The sequence below is a fragment of the Passer domesticus genome, chromosome 2 (genome assembly GCF_036417665.1).
Source record: "Passer domesticus isolate bPasDom1 chromosome 2, bPasDom1.hap1, whole genome shotgun sequence".
Taxonomy (NCBI): Eukaryota; Metazoa; Chordata; class Aves; order Passeriformes; family Passeridae; genus Passer; species Passer domesticus.
This window is the reverse complement of record NC_087475.1, coordinates 109,841,020-109,861,296: the sequence shown is the minus strand read 5'-3', so window position 1 is coordinate 109,861,296 and position 20,277 is coordinate 109,841,020. Positions and strand designations below refer to the sequence as shown.

At 36.3% G+C, this 20,277-nt stretch overlaps 1 protein-coding gene across 2 annotated transcripts in view; it reads right to left on the bottom strand.

The window, feature by feature from the left end:
- The window catches only part of CBLB (Cbl proto-oncogene B), a 125,815-nt gene that overhangs the window by 94,071 nt on the left and 11,467 nt on the right, over positions 1-20,277 (bottom strand). The window lies entirely within an intron of this gene.

Below are 20,277 nucleotides of genomic sequence, written 5' to 3'. Positions count from 1 at the left end.
ACAAAATCAATTACCCTCGCATCATGCTGGCTGCCTTCTTCCCTTCAAAATGGAATTTTGTTAGCTCAACAATTTTTATAGCTTAAAGACTGAATAGAACTCAAGGTGCCTTAGCCACTTCCTCATCACCAGGGAACATCTATTTCAGTGGACCTTCTCTCACACTACATTCCTCTTCTGTGCCAACATTGCTCCATTCTTATATGTCACCTTATCCAAACTGAAGTGTGCAGGGAGGTCTCCTCTCCAGTCATTTACAACCAAATTTGTCTGTGTGGCTCTGTGAGCTTTACCCAGTCTGTTTTCAGTTCTACTGTCATCCAGCTGGTATCTATTAAACACATGCAGTGGATCATAGCTCAGCAAAGGCAGCATCAAATGTATCCACACCCCAAAGCTCCCCACAGCCTTCCTCCTCCAAAGAAGGAAAAAAAAAAAGGTGGCAGGGGAGAAAGGGACTGGAAATCTCTGTTATCAATAGACGACATCCTGTTAACTTCATTCACATGAGTCTGTGTGATACATACTCAGTAAGTATTAAACTGAAACCAGAGTCAATGACAAAAAAAAAAAAAAAGAAAAATCTACCTGATGCCAGCTGCTACAACATTAAAATAGATTATATTTTAGGACAGTGATTTATACATAGCTGTGACTGCTCTCTGCAAGAACCAAAATAAAGGACATGGACCTTCTCTCAAACTTGTGAAGAAAATTAATTATTTTTCTGCCCCCTGTCTCTGGACGACTGGCTTCAGGTGGCCTTGCTTGAGCAGAGGGGTTGAACCATATGATCTCCAGAGGTCCCTTCCAATCTCAGTTATGCAAATCCTAAGATCAGCAAGCCCACTTGGAAATCCAAGTCTAACAAGAAATAAAATTGAGTTGACTGTTCAATGCTAACATTACTTTTTCAGAAAAAGACTTAATTCCCATTATAGAAAGCTAACTAAATAAATATAAACTCAAAAAGGAGTAAGAGATAAGATTCCCACAAGACCCAATTCCCAAGCTGTGTAAACTGAAGTTTAAAACTAGTTTCTGTGTCCTCAACTGTGTCCTGGAGGACTATCTGTTCAAGAGTTCCAGCTTGGGAGCATTTCTGTACTGAAAATGGAGACACTGGACATAAGGCACTGCAGCATTCCCTACACTCAGGCAGGCACAGCAACAATAGCCAGCTGCAGGAGAACCACTTCTATCTAAGGGCAAGATCATTTTGAGAACAGCATTTCTTTATTCAGTACAGCTGAAGAAAAAATTCACTGTGACCTTTGGAAATAACTGTTCGATTTAACTTTAAAACCTCCACTTTCTCATCACAGACTTCTGAATACTTAGATACAAGAGTGGTAATATGAATGTAGGTATAATCATGAGTGAGTCATTGATGCCTATTGCTCAACTTGGCACCTTTTTCACATGCTGTTGCAAATCATTGCATTGCATCTTACCTGTACTAAATATAACTAACTCAAAAATGCTCTATTTTCCTGCTACTGTAGCAGAAACTAAGTCCACTCTCCCATTTTCAAGCAGTTAAAAATAAATGGTTACAACTGATTAAGTTCACTTACTCCAGCTTTGCTCAATAAACAAAATCAGAAAAATCCAACATTTCATGGAAATTTCATTATGTAATGTGGTTCTGCTATTATCCATTATATCCACTGCGTATATGCTTGATGCCAGGCAATGTCTGAAGAGTTTTTAATCCAGCTTGGCAGCTATCTGCATAAAAAGCAAATTTGTCCTAGAAATTCTACATCCAATGTGCAGTTTTTTCCAGGAAAGATCGTCCTGGTTTTACAGCATATCCCTAGATCAGAAAGGGGTTTAACAAAGGCAAATATCTTCTTAAGTAACCTCCCCTTTTTAATACAAATATGGAAGCAGAAAAATCTTTCGCATGATATAATACAGAAATCAAAGCAAGAGCCTGAAAGCCAGAGACACTCTTCCTGGCACTGCTCTGAACAAGCTACATAATCCTAGAAAAATTGGTTTCACACCTCTCTGTGTCTCAATTTCCACAATTTCTATAGTTGAAGAAAAATCTAAAAGTACTTTTTTATTAAGAACTAAATACCATATAAAATGCAGGAATATGGCCAAAATCCCACCTGTACTTATTTAACACATAACACTAACAGGTTGGTCTTTGTGTAAAATATATAAACCACTGGCATGTGAGGGTCGGAATCAAATGCTTCCAAGTCTTTATCTACACATTAGAACATTACTAGATATGATTCTGAATCAACTTTCAGAAATACAATGCAACAATCATTTTAAAATAATGCTTTAAAAAAAAAGTCTTAAAGTGCATTCATCTTTTGTCAAGTTTTAGACAGACATGAAAACATATATTAACCTTGATATAAACTGTCTTATCATAGAAGGCTATTAAACTAATGATACAATAATTAAACAGAAGGAGTTTGTTTGACAAAAAACCTTAGTATTATAATACTATTTTGCTAAGTCAGATATTAAAATTTAGAGCAGTTGCATCTCCAACAGTGATATAAGTAATATAATAAAAACCATAGAATGCAGCTCTCTGTTTTGATATATTTTGAGTCAGCTGGCATTATTTCTTCACGCACTCCAAATCAAAACACTTCCACATGACAAAAGCAAAAGCTCAACTTCTTTCATCCTTAACTTGATCCCTACGTCAGTATTACACATATTACAATATTACACATAAAGTATAACTTTACTAATTCAAATACATTGGGATGATACCAGCTTTCATAGAAACAAAACTCTGTGTTGACAAATTGTGATGCATTGTATTCTTCAGACATATTACTGAGGCAGCCTTTGCCCTGAAAATGAGCACATTTTATCCTGCAAACCAGTGCACCAGAAGATGCACTGACAGCCAAAAGCACACACTAACAACAAACTGGTTTTGGAAGAAGTTGTGGCAGGAGTAGCAGAATCAGCAGTTTTGGGTCTCACGATTCAGATTTCTGGACAGCAGCCATTGTTCAGCATTTCCTTTAAAACTTACAGTAAGGGACTGAGAAAATGAAATCAAAGCACTTGAATTAGATCACTTTGAGTCAAAATGAACACACAACAAATTAGAACTTACTGGTGGGTAAATCAGATTTGAATAGACATTCAGCTGTCTAATAAATCTTGCTTCATTCTTCACTGCAAAGAACACTCAAACCCTCCAAATACCTGTGACTTAAAAGAGGTACATAAACTTAGTTCAGTTTTCAATTTAGCCACAAATTCCAGATTAAGTAGGTATCATAAACCAAATGGAATCAAATTAAATTACACACTTGAAGCACTCCTTGGAGAGAGCTATTGACTAAATGTTGATTTTTCAGGAACAAAACACTGAGGTCATATATAGCCAGGGGAAATTAAGACATGTGCATTTTGTGTGTTTTTCTCATAAACTCTTAATAAATTTGACTAACTACTCTAAATGCCTCCACCTCTAACCATAAAAAGAGATTTAAAGAGAAAGAAATCTGAGGCGTCACTTGCTTTTACACAAACTAAACCAATCATGTGCTACTAAATGTTGTAACAGAAAACAGAATAATGTTATAACAGAAAACAGAATGATGCTATTCATGTCATGCTTACTGATTTGCCAAAAAGTCACAGGCCACAAAGATATCAGGTTCAAGCATGGGTCAGTCAGGACCTCATGTATCTTGCCTTTCCTTCACTCTTTCCTCAGCAAGCTTTTATCTTCCAACCCTCTCTGGCCATACCTAACACTTTCTAAGACTGTTACAAGATCAACACAAAGCTCAATGTAATATATCCCAACTCTGACTGCACCAAGTTCAGTCTACTTACTTAATAAGAAGTAAATTAATCTTTTAACATTAATCTCTGTTGCATTGCTTTGCCCCACAATATGCAAACCAAATTTCAAATTAATTTCCAGTTAAAATCTTATTAATATTTTATTGGGAACAGAATGGGAACAGAACAGTGAGGAAAGGTTTCCACTATTTAACTTGGAAAGCACAAGTTCAGGCAGTATCAAGTACTTATCCTTTAATGGTTCATGTGCAGATTTCTTCAAACAAATTATAGTAGACAGGGTACACTGAATTGTGAAGCAAAGTAAAACTCTCAGTGTAATCAAGTATCTAAGCTAAAAAGCTAAAGTATGGTTGTTTAAAAATAAATCTCTCTGAACATAAAAATCTAACTAGCCTTTGTAAGACCACTTTGAAGAGTTAAAGTACTGTACAAATAAAAGTGCCATTCAAACATTAACAACATCAAAAAGAATAAAGTAAGCTTTTTGTGAAGGTCTGGTGAACATTTGCTGGACTGGCAAAATAGAAATGTTCTCTAATTATTCAAAGATGAAAGAGTATCTATTTAAACACATGTGATTGTTTGAATAGTCCTTGATGGGACAGCATTATTACTACTTAGTTCTTTCCATTATAAGGTAAAGAGTATATAAAATCTCAGCTGTCAGTGTAAAACTATGTTATAACACTGCAGTCATGGACAGCTGTATCTGCTGACTATATTATTTTTTCTCCCCAGGGCGCCATACATTCATCCTAAATTCACTGGGGAATGAAGCCTTGTGGAAGAAGGAACCCTGGGGACATTTTAGCAACACTGCAGTGGGGAGGGAATGCTAATTATGGAAATGAGGCAGAACCATTACAGTGGGAGCTCCAGGGTATGCAGGATTTACACAGAAATGAAAGTAGTTGCAAAATAAGAAATATGACTAATCCAAAGCAATTCAAACACCTTTTTCTGTTAATGATTGGTGTGCATTTTATCATCCATCTAGTTATTCTTGAAAGGAGCGTGCCATTGTAAATGAAAATTGATTTTATAATATTAAACCCAGAAACTGTATGGTCTTTATGAAAGACTCCAAAAGAATACATAAAACTAGAATGCTATCAAGTACACTTTATTAAGCAAAATCAAATCTATATGAAACTTAAATTATTCTAAAACTTCCAGAATATCATCAAAACACTCCGACTTGCATATGTTCCTATCACGGTTTCAAGTATTATTAGATAGTATCTTAAAAAGTAAATGCCTAAAGAAATTTTGACTTTGTCTGAGGTTTGTGCAAGTTCCCTTCATCTCCGATGTGGATCATTCAGAGGAAATGTGCAAATATGAGCTTAGGCATCAGCTAAAGGAATTTAATCCAACATCAGTGTAGTCTGATGCTAAAAAGACAGAAGCACTTACAAGCATGAATAAATTAAGTAAACAATCACATTTTGCAGATGGAGAAAATAGGACACAGACATTCTAATCACAAATTATGGCCATCATCCTGCAAAGCTATTTACTGCAGGACACAGTAGTGGCTGGCCATCCATGCACACTTACTGCACTGTAAATTAGATCTTTACACAAGATTTAATGCCTTAGTGACCTGTAGACTTCATTACAGAAATGTAATTCTCTTGGACTAACACTAAAAGAAACTCAGACTACAGTGATTCATCTAATCAGAAGGGCAGTTGGATTGCGTACCCAACACATAAATGTGTTATGAGCCCTGCCAGTTACCTGATCATATCGAAGACCAGGTCATCACCTGGGTCTTTATTTCCCCTGCAAGCTCCACCCACTCCCAAAAAGGTTCAAAAGGTTACACTAGTGTTTGCTTCAGGGTTTAACCTCTCCAGCTTACAGAGGATAAGCTCTTGCAACATCTGGGCTCATTGTCCTTTGCAATCAAAGTTTCAGGTTCGAGAAGATACTTCGAAGTTTGGGGAGAGGTTATGGTTAGTTGGTGGGAGTTCTCAGGTTTCTGTCAATACAATATTCCTTTATTAATAGTAACTGGTGTTTCCTAAGGGAGGCACAAAAATTAAGGTCAGCAATTTGCGTACTTGCTGTCACTACGCATATTACCTGATGTATTGCACATCTAGCTCCTCCCAGGAGGTTCAAGTAAGTCACAAACAGGATCATTCCATATAAAACAATAATTAGAATGATCTATCACTGCAGAAATGTGGGACCACTGGATGTGTAGAGCTGCACAAGGGAAGTGTTTTTACAGTAATGTCCCACCCACCTATCTTTCCTATCAGGGATGCACAGAGGAGCTCTTTCCAGGGGTGTCAGTTCTCAACTCAGATTGAGAGAATATGGAAGAGCATTGCTTTGCTTATCTTCAAACTGCAGGCTTGTCTTGTTGACCCCTGGTGCTCAGATGAAACCATTTGACATTTAGATATGGAGGGTTGTAGATGGCATTCAGCTAAAGGGGGGTGAAAACACATTAATTCAAAATAACACTTCTGTCCAGAAAATACAATCACACACAAGTAAATCCCAAGCTATAACATAACATTTTATTTACAGCATGTAGCTTTTGAAACTATAGTAGCAAGTTATTGCTCCTGCACGCAAACAGAAATGAAGTCTGCCTGTTTCAACATCCAATGTGAACTCTGCTCCTACACAGCCACCCACATGCTAGAGAATCAGCATGTCTTGTCCCATGGCTTGCCCTGCTGAGTGCATGAAACAAGATGGTTTCCTAATTAGGCAAAGGCTTCCAAAGCAAGAAAACATTGTAACTTGGGGGAACAGCTTAAATACTGTCACAGTTTAAACATGCTACAGACTTACCCCACTGCTCAGTGTATTAAAAAATACTGATTTGACAAATAAGGGAGACACCAATGAATTATAGACTATTACAGGGATAGAACCTCAATCAGCTGAAAGAAATTAATTGAAAATGGAGGTTCCCCATACTCAAACATGATTACTAGAAAACCATAATTGTTGTTCAGCTTCGACAACAAGCCCAAGCCCATGGCCATCTTATTTCACCACAAATCCCTTACAATTCCTCAAAAATAGTGGCATCCACTATAGCTTCAGTACACTTAATGATCAGGTACTGCTTCAGAGTTAAGAGTTTATCATGACACTAGACCTCTAGATGTATTCCATTCAGTTTGCATACAGTAATTTAATTCAGCTTATATTCACCTGGCAAAAAGTCACACTTGAAAACTACAATGGCTGAGACTGTGTGTAAAGTTCCATCACAGACAACTTTCACATGCAGGCTAAAACAAGGCTCTCAAAATAGGGAACTATTCTGGAAATGCTGACACATCTTTAACACTGTGAGTGGGTGCCAATATAATACACACATTGTGTACACATATGTTGCTGACTTCCTGGGAAGCTTAGCTGAAAGCCCACATGGTTGATGTGGGACAGCAGGAATGCCTCTTTGAAAGCACTCACACTGCTTATTCATAGTATCTCAAACAGAACCCAAGGCATATGGTAAAATTATGCCATTTCACAAAACAGCACTTAGAGCAGTGAACAATCCTGTTGAATCAAAACTACCCTTGACACTTCAACAAAGAAAAAACTACCTTGATGATAGAATTTACACACAATAGCAAGCATTCAAATAAAAACAAATCTTAAGAGTTAGAATTGCAGAGGTCATCAACAGTTTAATAAAGTGAATTATATCCATCACAAAAAAAAACTCACAACACTTCACTTGTTCTTTTTCCACTAAAGCACACACCCACTATAGAGGGTCAGACTCCCCAAAGAATAATGAAACAATAGATGGACCATCTGCTGTTAGACAAAGCAAATTGAAAATCCAGGAATAGAATATATGGGAGCTGTACTAAAATCAGCACTACTTTTCCATTTGCTTTCACTTCAGATTCTTAGCTAAGCTTTTAGAAACAAAAACAAGTAAGAAAGGCTACCATACAGCAAAGCTATAGAGAGACACAAATATACATAAAGGTAAAAAAGAACATGAAGCATCCTTTGAGACATTTTTTACCCTTTCTTCACAACTCTAACCCATACACTAATTTTCCAGTGACAAATACTCTTCCTTCTGTTAATACAGCAAATGGCTGGCATTCACAGAACTGATGTTCCACAAGGATAGAGAAGGATATGACAGGTATCTTAAATTGCATATCCATGAATATCCACAACTTAAATGTCTTCACAGCTGTCAATTAATTTTACTCTAAGGTTTACTTGTCATTGCCCCCTCCTAGTTTATTTAGGCACATAAGAACATGGCAAAGAGAACTCTTTAACAGGCTTAAAACAAGTGTGAACAAATCACTGCCCAAGGAAAAAACTGCCCTGGAAAGACTGCACAGTACAACATCACTTGAAAACAAAGCACAAACAAACAAAGCAACAGTACATTTACACGGCTCTTTTTCCCAACAGGTGCCTCAAACTGCTCTAACAGATATGACTACTGTTCAATTATATTTGAAGTATTTGGCCACTAGACACTTTTACCATGTTAAAACAGAATCCAAGAGACGGTTTTGCTCTGTTTTATTGCTTTGTTTACTCTAAATAAACATAAGCTAGTTTATTTCACTAATATTGCCCTTTCCAGTAGACTGGGTGCACTGGGCTTATAAGTTTTGAGACAGTATATCAAAAGTTCTTTCAGTAATCCATTCCAATAACAAACTGCATTCTCAGAAATCATTAAATAAAGAACTGATTTTTAGAACAAACATCCAAAAATCTGTCCTCCAAATCCATTTAAAGATATATTGGAGGATTTTAAAAAACTATTTATCTTTTAGGTTGTCCATGACAGTTTAGCATCAATAAAACTAAATTCATGCAGCACAAACAAATGGAAACTCTGAAAAAACCTTCTGCACTTTCAGAAAAGCATTTTGTATTCATATTCCTCTTGAGCCACTAAAAAACTGGTATGTGGTATTCAAACACATCTCTTCCTGGCATTGAGATTCATTAAAGATTATTTCAAAGTGACTGTCGAGATCCATGATCCACACAGAACAGCTTCCCTCCCCCACTCCTTTCTTCCTCCCAATGGAAGTGGAAAAAATAGAGGAAGCAAGCAAGTCTTTCTCAGTGGCACCTCACAAGGCAGGATTCCTTTCAGGCAATTATTCCAAGCCTGTCAGTCATACGTGGGTGTAGTTAATGAACGCCCATAAGCACAGACTGGAGGACAGCTGGACACTGACGGGGTCACCCCTGCTCCATCCTGCTGAACACCCCCCAGACGAGCACTGTCTTCTTACATGGCTGTGCTCTGTAAGTGATTAGAGCCCCATTCCTCATAGGGCATTAATTACAGGGATTAACAGTAAAAGGAAACACATGAACAGGATGCTACATACTTTTGGGTTTGTGTGGCTTTTTTTTTTCCTTGCTTTTAATCTTTGTGTATTTTCTACAGCTATGAATTCAAGAGTAAAAAGGATGTGCAGAGATCTGAACAAAATAGTACAATACAGTCTTCCAGTCTGCCATATTAAAGAAGCACATTTTAAAAAATACTGGAGGAGAGGATTTCAGCCTGCTGACATATGAGTTTCTAAGCAAGACAAAAAAATTGGCTATATGTGCCACATTTTCTATATTTTCCCAATTTCAGCATAGAATATGTATCATTAAGCTGTAAAATCACTGGAGCATTAGCCACTGGGAATGAGCTGTCAGTAAGACGCACTTATGAAGTGGATTAAAAATTCTTATGAAGCTAGAGCAGACACAAGCCTTTATCAGCACTCCTATCACCCACCATTAATCTGCTGCTATAACCAAAAAGCATGGAACTGTAAATGCTACTCTTAATTCTACAAAAACCTGGAACTGCTGTATACTGTAAATTAAATGGCGTAATACTTACATCTAAGTGACCTACTATGACTCAGGCAACCAGTAAAAAAATAACCTACTAGAAATAAAGGATAGCTGTTCAAACTCAAAACAAAAAATACAGAGACAGCCTATTCATTATGACCAACTCAGTGTTATTGAGTTGATCTAGCAACTGAATATGTGCTTTTCCTATTATAGGGTTTCAGAGCTGAAGGCTACAACAATATTTCATTTCAAAAAGATTAGTTTTTTTCCAGTGTTTTAAAACCAAATACTTAGAAATGAAGAGACAAGAACAAGCTAAGTTAACATAACATAGACATCTCCTTTATTGCTGGCACATTAGGCAAGCAGATGTTCTTAACAGAGACTGTCATCATTTTTAATGACAAACAACAGTTGGAACACAGGTTCTCCACTTCAGGATTTTCACAACAGGCTGTATATCTCAACAAACAGAAATGTTTTCAGGCTCTATTTGTTGCATTATGTCTTCTTTTAACATACATGACATTTATAGAGGATTAAATACAACCTACACAGCTCTACCCTAAGTGGAGCTGATGGAAGGCTTACACACCATATTTGCTAAAACTTAACTCTGACTTTAAAGAAATTATTTTTGTTCTGTCAAAATTAAGTGTTCTCCAAAAATAAGAATGGTGCTCAAGGATTTTAATAGTAGACCTTAAATTAATCAGGTAACACATTAACTCGATTTTTTAGAAGTTACACAACAACTAATTTTCTACAATCCCATAAACTGTTCAAAACTGCTCACATGAAAAACATCTGAAGGTGTTTCTCTTTGTCTTTTCACATTCTCCCATTGGAGAGCAGTTAGAACTAAAGGCCTGCTCTAGGATATACACCTGTCAGGTCTCACCAATTAATGACAGCTTTAAAATAAAAATTTAACATTGTTCTAACAAATGTTCTTGGGTACAAGATATTTTATTACTGATCCTGCATTTCGTACTTCCCATGACAGACATTCATGACTCAGAATCAACTCCAAAATGAGTTCACAAAATACTCTGTTGGCTAAGGACCATTTTCCATTGGAACAATTTGAAAACAGATGCTAATACATTTGTCTGTCTTACATTAGTGCCCTTAAACTTGTAACAGGAGGCAATTTTCTTCTCATGCAGTCATTTCCTAAACAATACTGTATTGCCCAAAATGTACTATTTTAAGAGGGATAACAAATGAACTTATCACCTCTTTAAAAGTAACAAGATTTCTGATTAAGAGCCAATGAAGGTGTTTGGGTTTTTTTCAGGACAAAGAGTTTAGTAAAGCCTTCAGAACATTACTGAGGCCTAGCACACACACAAGAAACAACAAAGATGATTAAAATGTTTCTTTGTTCTTACTGTAACCAAGACTAGAACTGGTCACAGGATAATCTACACAAGCTAGGGAATGACCACAGATTTTCCACTAAGTATGCAGATTTCACTTCTTTGAACGTGTGTCCTGGTTCTGGACAAGGTTAATTTTTACAGTAGCTGGGATGGGGGGCATGGCCAGGATCTGGACATTATTCCATTCCACCCCAGGTCATTTCCTTCTGGTCAGAGCGGTGACAACACTGGTCCTGAGCCAGAGGGAACATGGTTGTGGTCAGGTCAAGCTCCACGCTCTCTCTTTTGGAAGCTTTTGTTATTAACATGGTTAACTGCTCCTGCTCATTTTCTTATCTCATTGCAGCTTCCAGTAAATTGTTCTGTCTGTGCCTTTTGTGCTTCCAGGTCTCCAGCAGGGAGGGAGAGGGGAAAATGAAGGGAACAAGTGGCAGGATGTGGTTTGGGGTTTGTGGGAACACTAAACTGAGGAATATCTTTCTTAAACCACGAACATAAGTTAGTCAACAGATACTAGGAAAAAAGGTGAACACTGGGCCCCAGATGTAATTAATCAGCATTTCCAAGAGACCCTTATTTTACTCACTCATAAACAAGCCCATGGATCCTTCTCTTTCTGCCATCAGTACCCCACGTCTGATCCAATCCTGCAGTATGTCTACTTTCTCAAGAGTCTTGATATTCTCCACTGTTGGTCATATCAAGATAAACTGACACAGTGCAGTACAGCTTATTGGAGCTCAGCAGACAGAGAGAGCAGCTAATCAGGAGCTGATAAGACTTCCACACCTTATTACTCAGTATTCCTGGCCACCAGGAGACATTTGCATTGGGCAAGGTACATGCAAAATATGCTAATATTTAAAATGATATCTGGCTGTGGATTTTATTTCTAAAGATACCTTTGTTTAGTACCACAGACAAAACAAAGTAAGGCTCAAACTGTTATTAGTGATAACTTTGAGTAAGAATTGTGGAATAAATAAGGTCATCTTGACATATTTTTGCTATAGGTGATAGGAATAATTTCCTTTTTTATTGTTGCTTCAAATTTCAAAGCCATATCGTTTCACTGTTTTATCTTAGAGGAAAGCAAGGATATGTTTTGTGAAGTCTCCCACAAGTGGCATCAAGTAGAAGACAAAAATTAAATTTAATTATTTTTCCCCAAATTTTTTCTCCCACTGTAGAGTCACAGCTTGCCAAAAATCAGCTAGTAGCAGTGAAAGACTAGCTCATCAGGTGGGCTGTCCAGGTCCCCCAGATAATCCTGATCTATCTATCCTGCATCAGATACTATAATTACTAATTACATCTCCACTGTTTGACCATTCAAGCATCATAAATCAAAGTCATCTAACAAAGACATCACAACAACCTCACCCATACAGAAATTAAATTTAGCTTAATCCATATGCTAGCACATAGTATAATCTTTCATTGTATACCCCAGAAATGTGTTTCTTAGGCTTCTGCTATGTTTCCCCTTCAGTTTGTCTTATATCATAGTAGGAAGAAATACAGTTAAATCTATCTCTACATTGGATACACCAGAAGAAGTAAAGTAATAATTATTATGACCAAATATACTAAAATGAAGAAACAATTACTTCATCAATTTTTTCATCTGCCAAGATATTTGTAAGATATGAATACAACAAAGTTAATACACTGTTCAATATGTATTTCACTTCACACAATATTAAAGGTTATATAATGAAAGAAATTATGGGGGAAATATTCCATTATGAGACAGGACAGCTCCTTGATTCCAACATGAAATCTGAGCAAATGATGGTGAAAGTATTCATTGTTTTATCATATGCTAGAGACAAATATAAAAACACTTCAATAATGAATACCTTGGTTGCACTCCAACAGAAAGATTAAAAATGTTTTTAGTCATCTACATTATTAACTAGACACTGATGACAGTCACCTGGTTGCTTGCTCAGGAAGTTTTATCCCTCACAGAAATTCATTTACTGACTTTTTTTTTGCATCTGCACTATGGGTTAAGATGTACTACTTTTCACAGTTTACTCTTGGTCCTTTGCATGGATTACTCATCCTGCTTATTTGGATTTTTTAACAGTTTTGTTCATTGCACAGTCTTTTTTTTGGTGTAAATATCACATTTTCTTTCAAATCAAGCAAATTATACTCCTACACTCAAGAGAATATGCTTTAACATTATTTGGAATTGCACAGTATAAAAGAATGAAACATGCCAACATATTCACCTTGGAAGCAACAAAACTGTTTTGTGCATACAACAGCAAACCTACATTTTTAACAACAAATCCTTGTTCCTCCAATACAAATTAACCATATTAAAGCTTTGTCTCATTCTAGAGCATGCACAGTATTACTGCATGATCTGTAAAGACAAAGTTAGCTTGCCACTGATAAAAAGACTTGTTAAATAATTATACTAACTCTGTTATTTTTAGTATGATTCAAGTAAATTAACTTTATTAATACTGAAGTAAAGAACAGAATAGGAAGAAAAAAAAATTAAGTCAAATGATCACAAAGTATTTTTAAAATTCCATGACATTATCAAAGTATCCCCTAGTATGTCAGATTTTAATGAATGGAATACAGTAGTTCCATCCATCAGCTTTTCCATCAATATCCCACTCTGTCATTTTTGTTTTGAACTAAAACTTCAGCTGTGTTAATCAAAACATATACTGCCATTTTTTCAGATGAAGGTTATTTCTTACTCTTTACAGGTTAGTGAAATTGTCTTTACTATAGGTTTGATACATAGCAAGCATGTCTTCTAGGCTGGTTTTTTGATCAAGTATTCCTTGGACAAAGGATTACCACTACAGCATGTTTATTTTTACAAACTGGCTTTACTTAACTTTCAAAGAGCTTCTATTGACTAAACAGCAAGTGTAGCACTTGAAAGTGATTATCCCAACCTTTTTTTCATCTCTTTATAGAATAAAAGCAGACTTTTATTCTTTCATGTTTCTAATTTTTGATGGGAAACAATGCCACAAAATTAGGAAAAGGAAACCATTTATTTTTATAGCCTAAAAATAAAATTATATGCGCTTATAAGTTTAGGCATATAATTCATAAAAATGGATCCTTTCTTCCATAATCTTCCTTGTGTTCCAGCTTGCATGGCAAGCAGCTTCCATCATGCAGTGGAGGAAGGCATCCTAAACACATGCTAGTGTTGAAGGCATCTTAAAACAAATACCTTATCACTGAATATAGGATACTTCCTAAGATAGAGAAGCAGAGACCAAATTTTCTAAAAATCAAATGCACATAGAAAAGTGATTGATGAAAGACTCATTCAGGTCCATTACAGCAGACTTCGTTACTACATGCTAGATTCAGGAGTCAGCACTGCCTGCTCCTCAGAAAGTTCCCAAAGTTGCTAACTTGGTCTTTATCGTACCTAAGAACACAGCTCTATTTATAGTTGGTGACCACGGTCCGCCCTCACAAGCACAGCTGCTCCCTGTACAGACCCTGCAGGCAAGCATGGAGAAGGGATGTGAGACACAGAGCTGTTGCAGACCAGAAATGGGTACTGGTATCCTCACTGCAATGGAGTATTTCCAGACATCTCTGAGAAACAGTACTGTATGTTCAGGAAACACCTACTTCCTCTAGTTTACTGTGCCATCCTATATAATGCTCTAAAGACAAATTGAAATCATACAGAAAATTATGTCAGTTTAGACATTGCAACAGTAATTTTGTATAATCCTAGCAACAGAATTAGCATTAGCTTTATCATAAAGGACACTAATATATGGAAAGTCTACAGGACTGATTCCCCTAACTGTGTTTTTTGAGAGCATTCACACCTGCCCAAAATGGGTGTAAATGGTATGGCACCTTAAAATTTGGCAACAGCATCATGCACACTTTCATAAGGCATAAACAATTATACAAAAAACAGCAAGGAAAATATCAGACTACGCATATATCCCCTTACAACCAGCTGGACTCTATTCAGACATGACTGCCAACACCACCTTACTTGTAAAATGTTTGAAAGAGACCTTTCACTAACATACAAAATACTGTTTGATTTTATAAGAGTAAAAAGTAAAAGTGCATGTATCTCTCCCATACACAACTAGATATGAATCAAGGATCTAAATCAATTATAAGAATTCACAAGCTATTATTTTTTCATTAGGATCTTTTGTGGTTTTAGAAATCCTTGTCTTCCTCTGCAATCTGAATAAATAGTTGTCTCTAAGTGACTCTGGTACTAATACTTCCTTTGTTCTCATTTGACAATATCCGCCCCCAAGCACCAAAGATGATAAAAAAAGAATCTAAAATTCAAATACAGCCTTACAACAACTGCAGTCACACAGCCTGTTTGTATTTATGCTGAGAACAAGCTGTCATAATACTGCTCTACCATTTGTAACCTCCACGCGTTCTCACCTGCCCTCTGCAACAAGAGTCTCTTTGTCTGAAAAGTGTGTTTGTGCAACATTCCTTTTTTAACTTAAACTATAACCAAAAATAGCAAACAGCTTGTGCTCCACCAAATCTGCACTGAAGTTCAACTACTCCTGTGGGTCAGGTACACCAAAGAGTTTAATAAAGCTGTTTGGTTTACATCTGGTCATCTAAGGAACAGGAGGGGAGAAGAGGGTGGAAATTCTCACCATAACATAAAAGCTTAAAAAGAAAAAAAATCATTGCATTTCCTCCTCCTATGCAACCCCATCTAATCAGTCATGCACTCACTTTTTCTCAGAAGCAGTCTCTTTGTTAGAGGCTATTTATTGTAGCCAAGCTCCATTTCCAATTACCTTATCATACATTATACATTGAAAGAGAAAGCACCCTCCTTTTTCTAGGGACACACAGGAGCAACACTCCAGAAGACTTTCAAGCAGACTAAGACAACTCCTTCTACTAAAAATCTAGTGAAGGAATGATCTAAAAATACAGGTAAATAAATACAAGAGGGGAAAAAAGCCAAATACTAGATTCCTTTCTCTCAGCTTCAGCAAGACTAGAGTAAAACAGTCAATATATTATATCTCTAAAATGTATTGAGACAGTTTAAGTTTAGAGGTTTATATATCATGTTAAGCAACAGACTGATGGTTATGTATAGCTTAGACGAATTTACTGGAGACCAAAAACTACATAATATGCTTGGAAAACAGAACAAATCACAGGATACCAAGGAGCCTATAACTTTTATTCAACAATTACCAAGTTATCCATGTGATGTCAACCAAAAGCCAAAACTGGCTCTATGACAAGGGCCACTAACAGCATCCTTTTCTGAATCTGTACATTTCAAAAACATCAACCAAAACAATCTTAACTTCTCCAAACAAAATCATCCTGAATTAAAACGTTGCTCTTCCGGATCCTTCCCACAATCAACAAAACCTGCTTTGCCTGGAGACACAAACAAGTTGTGAGGCTAGCTAAGTTATAAACTTCCTAAATTCCTATAAATAAAACAGCAAGGTTGTGATACAAGTAGAGGTAATTCAAGGAAGCAGGGTAAGTTACTCACACCACAGGACTGAAGTACACAAAGGGCTACTGCATTACAGCTGGCACACCTGACACCCATCCGAATACTATTTTAACCTCTTATCAAGTCTGTACTTTCAGAATAAGAAGAAATAGGTGAGAAATTTCTGCAGCAGAAAGAACGTTGTGTACTTTAATGTACCAGTTCAAGGGCTTGATCCAAGAATCACAGCTGTCAATGCGGACTTAAGGAAGAGGAATGGAATAAATCCTGTAACACCCATGAACAGTAACAAAGGAGAACTTGATCTATCATTTGAATTGCAGGTGCAAGACCTCCTTAGAAGATTTAAGAGACTATAAGAATTCTGCACCAACATTTAAAAGAACTGTACAATATAGAAACACAATTTGAATCAAGACACAAAATGGCCAGATGCACAAGAGAACTTAAGACTTTCTAGACAGAAACAAAAGTGGTTTTGTGATCATCTCAAAGGACCTTCTTTACTCTGACATTTCCTTCATGCACACCTTCCTGCACTAACTACAAAATCACCACAAGTCTTCCCCTCTTGACATCTTCATCTGTACCATCCACTACTTAAGAAATATCTGTCTTCCACTTCTGGAATACCACTTTAAAACAAACAGCCAACCTACTCTGGCTGAACCAAGGAGCATTTTAAGACATTATTAAAAACAAGTATACACCCTGGTTTTATACTTTTCTGCCTCTCCTCCTATAAAGGGCCTGTAGCAGAAGGTGAGCAATATTAAAAGTCAGAAAATAAGTTCAATTTCAAGACATTCTTCTAAGGATATGATTTACAGGAAATCACAGGAAACCTCCCACTTGTTTCCATTAGTAAGAAGTGAGGACTATGTCCAACACCTTGAATGAATCCAAATGTAATCTCCCCACTGCCACTTTATTCCTCCTATAGTCTTCTTATTATAACTTCTGTGCTTGATTTCTACACCTGGATAACACATTTGTCTCAAAAACTGCCAGTCAGAGTTTTTATTTTTTCTGAATGTCTAATTCTGGAATACAGCAAAAGGGAAGGAAGTTTGGACTTCACTGAAATGATGCTTTCCAGCTTTAGTTTACTTCCCAATAAACAAAGGGCAAAAAGAAAAGCAATGAAAAGAAGAAAAGACAACTCCAAAACCTTCAAAGACACAGAAAGCCTTTTAAGAATAGATGAGCCTGAACCAGTAATTCTAATAAGCTTGTGTTAATAACCTTTTAAAAAGTAAAATTGTTTCATTCACAGAAAGACTTCTGGGCAGTCTATATCTAGTACAGTTTACAGAACTTACTGGACATTATCTCTTACTTCATTAAGCAAGAAGAATGAAAGGCCATAATTTTGTAGAAGACACCATACTCAGAAAATGAAGCAACTAAGCACAAGAAACAAACTTGCAAACCCTGTTTTCCCTTCTTAGCGAGATTCATCCAATGGAGTACAGAATGACAGCACCAACTACTCCTAAATGGCTATCATATGTGTTTGATATGGAAACAAGATACTGTGGCAGTCAGATTATATACAAAAGGCTGACACAAAAGCTTACACTGCATTAGTGCTGCTTCTCTAACTTGTTTCATCCAAAGGATCTTTGAAAACTAAAATTTATGATAAATTATTCACAATACAGTAATTTTTGTGTCATCATACAAATAAAATCACATCTATATTGGCACTGGTTCCTAAATGTACCATCAATGTAGAAATGAAGATTAGTCAATAATGCTAATAGGCTAAAATGATACCAATCAAATTTATGAAGGATGAAGCTTTTCTCTTTTCCATGATGCCCTTTTATCCAGAAACCAAAACAGTAAGAATGAAAACCACAGAAACAGTCCAGGTGCCAACAGCTGCCTTACCTTTTTTTAAAACTGACTATTTCCTAATAATTCTACTACAAATTGACTACAATTTGACAGTCATTTTGGAAGCATCTTCAAAAACACAATCTCTAAATGATCACTGCTACAATTACACTACAGTGCTAACAAATAAGGCTAATGCAAGCATATTTGGAAGCAAAGAAAACACAAAGACATGTTTTGCTAAGTTACCAAGAATTAGCATGATCAAGTATATTGTAGCACTGCTTAGCAGTCAGATGGCTCAGCAAACAAGTACACCTAAATTCAACTTAAAACTAGGACACACATACAGATAAAGCATCACCAGTAGATGAAAGAAGATGCACTGAAATCACAAAGATATAGACTTTCACTTGGAATGACACGGGTCATAATCATGAAGTGACGCTTACAATTTTTTTGTTTTAAGTTAGAATGCAATTTGTACAGGAAACACAGCTAACAATTTGAACACAAGAAAAACATTTCTATTACACTCCTATTTTCAAGGTCTGAATTCCATCAGTTAAGCAAAATAAGATAGCTGTCACCTTCTCAAATACCCATTTTAAAAGCCTGAAATAATTATTATGATTCAGTGCACTTTATTAGTATGATTTGTTTTAAAATCCCTCCTCTCCAACCATCTCACAAGAATGACCCAAATAGACAGTAAATATGCTAACTACACCTTCTTCAAAGGAAGCACAGCTGTGCTTCACAAAAAACGTCCTTCTATCACCACTGTTACCCTAACACAGGAAATGAAATGGGTAACTGGAAAGAAGCAACTCTAGCAACTAGAGTTACTAACATACTGCCTGAATGACTGTACAGAGCTCATAGCAAGTAGTCTGAAAAAGTGACACTGAAATTTGCTTTAATTTTTGCTAACTTTAAGCAAACCTGTAACTAGATTAGGGTTTCATACAACACATGTAAGTCAAAATAAAACCTGCTTATATAATCAAACTACTTATGTCAAATTTCCCTTGTCATAACAAGTTTGTATTTCCTTTGAAACACAATGACTTCTGTCATTCTTCATACACCAAATGGGATACCAAAAATAGGTAGCAATAGGCTCAGTGATGGACAACTCTTTCAAGAGTTCTGGTAAGAATGCATCTACAGTGAAAGCAAGGTTTTACACAGTTACAAATTCAAACACAAAAAACATTCATTCATCAAAATCTTTACTGATCACTAAAATACCTTAAACAGTGTATTTTGCTACTCTTGGAGCATTTTTGCATAAGTATATTCATACCTGGACAGTTTTGATGTTAAGAAAAAAGTCCTTGGGTGTCAAGCAAATTTCAGATAGCCTACTAAGCCCAAAAGACTACCACAGTAGACTGAGTAGCTATAATCATGGCCAAAGATCTGGAAGGAACATATGTATATTTCAAACATAACAGCAGTGACATTTACAAGAATGTAGACATTTCACTACTTCTACCAACAATTTCACCAGCTGTAAAACTATACTGCCATCATGCCTGCCTCAGAGCTCAAGTGCAGACAGACAGAAGAGCAGGAATTCAATCCTCCATTCACGTGCCATCTCATTCCCCACTATCTCCTTTAAAAAGAGGAGAGTTCAGAAAGAGGAATATCTCTTTCATTTGCATAGATTTACAGTAATACCACACAAGGCAAAGACTAATAGCCACAACAATGTTGTATCCCCGTCTTCACAAAACAAGATTGCAGATCTTGCACAGAATTTCCTGAAATATTGTTTTTTAAAATATTAGGTAATCAAATAAAATATTAAAAACTTCTTCAGTTACCACTAAGAGCGCAGATAAAGTGGGCATTAATTCCTTTTATTAAAACTGAACCATTACAAATCAAGAA